This window comes from Apodemus sylvaticus, chromosome 23 (assembly GCF_947179515.1).
Source record: "Apodemus sylvaticus chromosome 23, mApoSyl1.1, whole genome shotgun sequence".
In the NCBI taxonomy this organism is placed as follows: Eukaryota; Metazoa; Chordata; class Mammalia; order Rodentia; family Muridae; genus Apodemus; species Apodemus sylvaticus.
Window position 1 is genome coordinate 18,755,407 of NC_067494.1, and position 8,627 is coordinate 18,764,033.

The window sequence follows — 8,627 nt, forward strand, 5'->3', positions numbered from 1 at the left end:
GATACCCTCCCTGGGAGCTGAGGCAACTCTTGCTGAAGATGCTTCCTCTCAGAGCCCTGTGGTTCCTGGGCTCCGTAGTCCTGGGATACTTTTCCATCGAAGCAGGAAGACATACTGCAAAGTCACACTTTTCTTTCCTGTATTAAGGGAACAGTGACACTGGCTGGTGGGAGAATTCAGTTGGCTGGGTGTGTACCTAGCATATACAAAACCCTGGGTTCAATCTCCAGTACTAAGAGGGTGTGGCAGGCGCGGCACTCAGAGCCATGTTGGTCTCCACAGTGGGTTCCAGACTAGAATGCTATACAAGAAAAGTCTCAAAAATGAATCACTGTACACACAGTACTTAAAAAAACAGTCTACAGTGGAATTAAAATATTGATGAGCCAGATACTAACACAACAAATTTTATTATTGAGGTTTTTGTTTTTTGTTTTTGTTTTTTTTAAACAGGGTCTCACTGTCAGCTCTGACTGTCCTGGAACTCACTATGTAGAGCAGGCTGGCCTCAAATTCAGAGATCACTCTGCCTCTGCCTCTGCCTCCTAAGTTCTGGGATTAAAGCTTTGTGTGGGTTTACAATTAGTTTTTTAACCCTGCTTTCAATCCTGAAAATGTTTCATCCACAAAACAAATAATAATCACATTTCCTTGGTGATCGTGTATGTAACAAAACAATGTTGAGAAATGGCTTGCACATTATTCCAGTTTTTTGGTTTGTTTGTTTGGTCATTTTTCAAGACAGTATTTCTCTGTGTAGCCCTGGCTGTCCTAGAACTTGCTCTGAGACCAGGCAGGCCTTGAATTCACAGAGAACCCTCTGTCTCTGCCTCTTGAGAACTAAAGAACTAAAGATGTGTGACACCGCAGATCAGCCTGCTGCCCCTCAGCAGACTGTTCTCCTGGGAACACAGCCAGTCTCACCTGATTTCCCATTCCCAGCGCACTCTTAAACACTCTTAAAGTGGCTGTTTACACCACTTCCTTGAGGTGCTGGGGAATGGCTTGGCTGACCAAGTTTAGCATCTTGGACCTGAGCTCCAGCCAGCAATGCACCAGCTCCCCAGAGGAAAGCCATGAGGCTTGGGCACAATGCAGAGATAGATGCTGTCAGGCAGCTACTGGAGTTCAAGTCTGCTGTGGTGGTTGGTACAAGCGGTGTTGGTGAAAAAGCTCTCAGGATCCTAATGACTCACCACTGCTTCGTCAAAGACCATGAGCCCACTATCCAGGATTCTTACTGGAAAGCAGCAGCCCTGGACTACAGAGGAGGCTACATACTAAATGTGCTGGATACAGCGGGCCAGGATACCAGGCGGGCTCTGCAGGACCGTGCTTGGCAGTTGGTGATGGCCTGCTGGGCGTCTTTGCTCTTGATGACCCCTCGTCGCTAGACCAGCTGCAGCAGATATGGTCCACGTGGAAGCCTCACCGCAGCCTCTGGTGCTAGTGGGCATCACGTGTGACCTGGTGAGCACTGCTGGAGATGTTCATGCTGCAGCCGCCACCACAGTCCTTGCTCCCAAGGTGGGAGTCCCCTTAGTGAAGACCTCAGCCAAGAGGCAGCAAAGTGTGGGAAGCCTTTGCCCTTGTGACCGTGAGATTCAGAGGCCCAGGAGGCTGGGGCTGCCTCAAGCAGGAAGATCAGACACCACAAAACCATCTGTAGCTGTGGCTGCTTTGTAGCCTGAGGATCTTAGTTAAGCCAATTAACCCTTGTCTCCTGTTAAGGTGACAGTTCTCTAGTCATAAGATTCCCCCACCCACCCACCCACCAAGTAAGTTTCCACGGACATTTTTTTTATTGTCATTTGGTGATGAGTGTCCCTTGTTGGCTGTGTTCTGTGAAACTCTATGCAAAATTAAATAAACGTTCTCAGCATTCAAAGCTAAAAAAAAAAAAAAAAAAAAAAAAAAAAAAAAAAAAAAAAAAAAAGATGTGTGACACCACCACCTGGCTATGTATGCCCTTTAATTTCAGTAATTTTCACTTTTAACTATTTTCAAGGCTATAGATGAGTTCATAATTTTCTGATTATTCTGTTAAGATGACTTTTTTCCACTTTTATATTTATTCCCATGGTTCATGGAGTTTTTCTTTGCTTGTTTTTAGTCTTTTATTTCTTCTTTAAGTAATACCAAAGGATTATGAATTAATTGGGGAAGTTGTCCACATTTTAACTTACATTGAAAATTTGTCTTAATTTAAGAATAAACATAAACTGAAGCACACCCCTGGTTTGTTTCCTTCCCTGGCTAACCTACTATTTGCTGTTTAGGTCAGGCTGGCTTTGAGTTCATGGAAGTGTGCCTGAGGCAGGATACACTGTGCCTCTCTAGAACAGAGGTGATGGAATGTACCACCATGCTCAGAGATGTCATAAGAATAAAGAGCGCGGCCCTAGACCTTACCACACACTTTCACTTCTTGTGCACCCTTCTGCAAATGCGTGTGTCTCCTACCACCGTGACCTAGATCTGGGAGCTGGTTTTCCCGACCCAGAATTAAGTAGCTGTAATGGGGGGTTGTGTAGACTTTAACCTTCCTTCCTCCAGCTAGTTCTTGCTGCCTCAGCCAGGGGCGCGTGCTCGGGCAGTCCTGCTTCTCTCCCACCCTTTGTTCTGGGAGTTACCCTCATCCCTGCAAGCTAGATTTTCAGTTTCTTTCTTTCTTTTTTCTTTCTTTCTTTTTTTTAAAGATTTATTTATTTTTATGTATGAGTACACTGTTGCTGTCTTCAGACACACCAGGAGAGGGCATCAGATCTCATTACAGATTGCTGTGAGCCACCATGTGGTTGGTGGGAATTTCACTCAGGACCTCTGGAAGAGCAGTCAGTGCTCTTAACCTCTGAGCCATCTCTCCAGTCCCGATTTTGAGTTTCAAAAGCAGACATGTTTGTTTTGTTTTCTAACCCTCTTGTGATAGCTAGTCTTGGTTGTCAACTTGACTACATCTGGACTTAAATTAAAAACGGAGGGCACAGCACTGAGGAACTGCTTAGTTTGACGTAGGAAGATCCACTTCTAACCCAAATCTTGAGGTAGGAATACACATGCCTTTAAATCGGGTCATACCTTCTTCTGGAAGCCTTGATAAGGACTCGGAAGAGGGAAGCTTTTGCTCGTTGCCTGCTTTCTTTGCTTTGCTGGCAAGCCCGTTCCTTCCCTGGCATTACAGCCCACTCCTTCAGGATTCCAGCATCTACTGAAGACCAGCTGAGACATCCAGCCTTGTGGACTGACCAAGTTCTGGATTCTGGGACTTTCTGTTCATATCCAGTCATTGCTGAACTAGGCGGACCACAGCCTGTAAGCCATTCTGATAAAATACTATATATATATAAATATATATAAATAAAAATATATATTCCAAATACATGGGCATATATGTATACATGACTGTACATACTGACACATAGATTCATTTAAAAAGTTCTGCTACTCTAGCTAACCTTAGTGCATGTCTAACACATAGATGACAGGTCTTAGTAAATCACTGGTTCTCGAGTGTTTATGATAACCCCTATAGATTTTGTCTCTAAGTGTGTGGAGAGAGATTGACACACACACATTTCTATGCTGGGGAGTGAATCTAGGGCCTAGAACATGTTAGGCATGTGCTCTACCACTGAGTCATATTCCTAGCCTGGTGACCTTTTATGTTTTGTTTTTTTTCGAGACAGGGTTTCTCTGTGTAGCCCTGGTTGTCCTGGAACTCACTCTGTAGACCAGGCAGGCCTCGAACTCAGAAATCTGCCTGCCTCTGCCTCCCAAGTGCTGGGATTAAAGGCGTGTGCCACCGGCCCTGGTGGCCTTTTTTAAATTATAGGATTATTCTCATAAGGTCAATCTTGAGGTGTATCATATTCTAAGAAAAATTATTAGGTTTTGTTAATATTTGTGGTCACTTCATGGTCTAGGCTGAAAAATTTTAGAGACAGGGTCTCATGGAACTCAGGTTATCTACAATCTTGTGTAGTTGGTATACAGACACTAAAAACAAAAATTCACTAACTGATTAGTTATAAAACATTACTGCAAAATTCTTTGGTATAGTAGTAAGGTTGGCAACTTTACAATCAATATTTCTCCTTGGAAATTTTTCTATTTTTAGGAAATTCCCAAATTTCCATTTGGATCTTTCCACTTATGATAATTTATTGTGGCATTTCAGATTTTGAAAAATCAAATAAAATGAATATCTATTAAACAAGAACCTTGAACCTCAAAGGAATCTAGTTCATCCTTTATTTCTTTAAAAAAAATCATTCACTTGGCCTTGTTGGACATCAAAGGGAGAAGAGGCCCTTGGTCCTGGAAAGGCTTGATGCTGCAGTGTGGGGGAATGCTGGAACAGGGAAGTGGTAGAGGGCTGATTGGGGAACAGGGAGAGGGGAGATGGATTATGAGAGTTTTGGGGACAGGGAACCAAGAAAGGGGACATTTGAAATGTAAATAAAGAATATATCTAATAAAAAAAAAGTAAAAAAAAAAAAAAAAAAGAACTACTTGTGCAGTTCTGGCACAAATGATATGGGAGTAACTAATCCCCTTTTAATTGGAACTAAGGTCCACCCCATGATGTGGAACCTATATCTGACTGTTAAAGTTTCTAAAAACCTGAAACTAGACAAGTCATAAGTCTTGGCAGAAAAAAAAATCACTTATTTGCATAAGTATATGGAGTGGTTACATGCTGTAACTCCCTGTAGAGGTTAGAGGACAACCTTTAGGAATCTGTTCTTTCCTTCTGCTGTGAAGTTTTCACCAGAGAAGTCTGCTTGGACATGGGTTTAAGGTAATGCAAAGTCTATTAGCTGTCTGGGTGTTCCAGATCCGAGTGTGCAGTCCTTAGTCTTTCTCACGGTGAGCTTTTAGGCACAAAAACCATGTTCTCGGTTGACATACTTCATTTAACAAAAGCAGTTAACTAGAAGTGGATTACAGACTTCAAAACTCAAGCTTAGCCAAAATGCAAGCTTAGCACACAATTACTTTCCCAGAACTCTAGACCTTGATGAATTAGTCCTTTGTTTTCCTTTTGGCATGCTACCATCAGAAAACTGATGCTGATACCTACACTGTGGAAGCGGTACTGATTAACTATATTGAATGTCTGGAAAGTAGTTAATGGTATCGATGGACTGAATATTTAATATTTAGACAGTGAGTACAGACTGGGGATATGGTTCAGTGTGGAAATTGCTTGATGTGCAAGTGTGAGGAATTCAGACATGAACATGAAAGGTGAGCCTGGCCTCATGGCTGTAACTTTAGCATCGGGGTATAGACGGGTAGGTCCACTGGCTTGTTGGCCGGCTGGCCAGCTGACATGCCAAACTCCAGGTTCAGCAGGAGACCCTATCTGAAAATACAAGGAGAAGAAACGGTTGAGGAAGGGCCGAGTCGACAAAGAACTGCCAAAGTGTTCTGCCTCGTGACTGTACCATTTTGCATCCCTATCAATCAGGCATGAGGATTCCAGTGTCTCCATGCCAACACTTTATTTTCTGTGTTGGTTTTATAATACCCAGCTTACTAAACTTGAGTGCTGTCTCACGGTTTGGGTTTGCATTTCAGTGGCATGGCACATGTGTTGTAGACTGTGGCAATTGGTAAGCGTTTGGAAAGATGTTTACTACAGACTTCTGTGTCTGCATGTGTGTGTGTGTCACCGTGATCCAGTTCAGGGCCTTGCACATGCAAGTGCTTTTGCACTGAGCCCCATCACCAGCTCAGGCCACTTTTAAGTCCAGTAACAAAATGTTGCATTGTGGGAGTTATGTGTTTATTCTAGATAATGGCTCCGGGCCATATAGATATAGGTTGCCTGTTCAGTCCTTCGTGGCTTTTGGCCTATAGAAATTTTTGTTTGATGTTCATGTGTCAGTTTTTGTATTGTTGCCTGTGCTTTGGGTCCATAATTTAGTAACAGGTCCCATAATAGGAAACTTTTCTGGATATTAGACCCTTTTTACACTTTTAAGACTCATCCATTTTGAGTTCATGTTTGTTGTTTAAAGGTAGAGTCCAGTTTCACAGTTTTTCATGTAAATATCGCACATCCTCGGTACTGGCTGCTGAAGACTGTCCTTCCCTGGTTGAGAGTCCCCAGGCTCTATGGTTTCTAGACTCTATTCTATCTGATTGGTCTACATGCCCGTACCATGCTGCTTCAACTGTAGCTTTAAAATCAGGAAATCTGAGCGGCCCAGTTGGTTCCTTTTCAGATACTGTAAAGTCCCTGTAGCCTCGAGCGCTTGTGTGCACTCAGCAGTGTGAGTGTGGAAAGGGTTCCGAGGAGGGATGATGGTAGCAGTCACCACCCATTAACTCACATCAGCATGGAAACCCCGGGAGTGCCTCTGTACGTGCCATGCCTAGACCAGCAGCTGGATGTAAGGCAACAGAAGAATTGGAAAGAGAAGGACAGAGCCCCAGTTTGGGTTCCCATGGCCATTGCCAGTTCACTGTCAGCTTGATGAAGACAGTCAAAGGCCCATTCCCTGAGCCCTGACCCAGGAAACCCAGATGGGCAAAGGTAGCCCCAAGTGCCTCACATTGCGTTTCTTTTTCTGAGTTCCCAGTCGGCTCTCCTTGATCTTATTTATGCCACATCAGAATGTTTTTACATGTCACACACCCTCAATTGCAACTCTGGGGAGACAGAGGCAGGTAGATCTCTGTAAGTTCAAAGCCATCCTGGTCTACATAGTAAGTTCCAGAACAGCCAGAGACTCTGTCTCTATAAACGCACGTGCACAGGCACGCACAGACATGCATACATGCACATGCACACATATGCACGCGCGCATACACAGACACAGACACACACATGCACGCACACTCACACTCACTCTAGGTGGACTTGATGGCAAGCCCGATGATCCCAGTTCCATCCTCAGAGCCATCCTGCTAGAAGGAGAAAACCAACCCTGACTTTCCCAAGTTGTCCTTCACCCAACACAAGCATGCACTCACGGAGGAATAAACAAATAAGGAAATAAATAAATGTGTGTTTTAAAACGTTTTCCCCCCTTGTTCTGGAAAGACTCTGTGAAGCAGTATTCAGCAAAACAAGATCGGGGAAGTGGGATGGGGTGGGTGGGAGGACAGGGGGAGATAAGTGGGCTTAGGGGACTTCCGGGGAGTGGGGGTCTAGAAAAGGGGAAATCATTTGGAATGTAAATAAAAAATATATCGAATAAAAAATGTTTTAAGAGAAGAAGACAGGACTCACCTTGGTACCTCAGCATATCTCTTGGGTAGGAAGGTGGGCCCTCCTCCCTAGTTGTAGGCATAAGGGCTTCTCTAAACCCCACTCGGCAGGGAAGCCATGGGCTGCAGCTTTTACCTCCCAGAGACTACACCTGTCCTTCAAGGCCCCAACCGCCTTTGAGGAGTCAGCTGGGGCGGAGGGTGGCCATGCAGCTGGATTGATCCAGACCTGGCCCAGCACCATGGGAAGATCTGTTATGCCCTCAGTCACTTGCAGCTCAGCAGGTCAGCTAGGGTCACATTGCTCCAGAAGCTGGGAGAAGCAGTTAGAGGAACTCAGAAGAGAAGGAGAAAGGGGGCATTGCAACTGTTCACTGGCAGCCCTGGCTGGGTGACATCTGCCTGTCCCTTGTTCCCTAGTACTGGCGTAGCCAGAGGTGCCCAGCCAGCCACCCTGCTGCCCATAACAGGTCAGAGTCTCAGATCTTTCTCATTTTCCCTCTCTTTCCAGCCTTTGGTCCCTCCATCCTCTGTCCTCCCATCTCCCTCCTCCCCCTCCCTCTGTTCCTCCCTCTGTCCCACCTTCCCCCCCCCCCATCCCTCCCTCTGCTTGAGACTCTTCAAGCACTAGGCTCCCTCTTTCTCCCTTCTGATCCCTCCCCACTCTTCCCTAGTGACATCTGAACCTCGGAACCCATCTTTGGTCTTGTCTTCGTAAGTTTGTCCAGATCTCTGGCTGAGTGCTGGGCAGGCATCGGGGAGACCTGGTGCCTGCTCACTGTTGGAACTCTCTAGGAAAGGGTGGCCTACACTTCCTCCCCCTGGCCCATTTCCTTGGGGAGAAAGGGGCCCTTATGTAAGGACTTATCTACAAACGCCACACAAATGGGACCGTGTCTCTGAAATAACAGACATGTGAATGGCTGAGGGAAGGTATTTTCCAAAGCAGAAGAAAGCTGCTAAAGAACAGAAAAGTAGGACATGTGCTTAAAGGTCCTTTTAAATGGACTGGTAGTGTGGCTCAGTGGTAGGGCACTTGTTGGTATGAAGCCTGGGGCTTAATCCTCAGCGTGGCAAAAAGAAAAATTACAAAATGTAAAACAAAAGGAGAGACAAGGCAAAGTAATTCCAGGTAATGTCCAGATAGAACACAAAGGCACTTTTAAATAGTTTACACTTTTTTTGTCGTTTATTAATTTTTTTGAGATTATAATATAATAACATCATTTCCCCCTTCCCTTGACTTCCTTCAAATACTTTTTGACAAAACAAATCAAATCATCCATCAGATCTACTTTATTCCTGTCATCTGTATTGACTCAATTATACACTGTTCAGTTGTTAGCTGAAGGGGCCTTGTCCTGCACTGGAGTAGATATTTAACATAGTTTAGAAATTGTCTTAAG

General features: G+C 44.6%; 1 pseudogene; it reads left to right on the forward strand.

The window, feature by feature from the left end:
• The first annotated feature begins 1,000 nt into the window (after positions 1 to 1,000).
• LOC127674131 (GTPase ERas-like) lies at positions 1,001 to 1,691 on the forward strand (annotated as a pseudogene).
• The last annotated feature ends 6,936 nt before the right edge of the window (positions 1,692 to 8,627 follow it).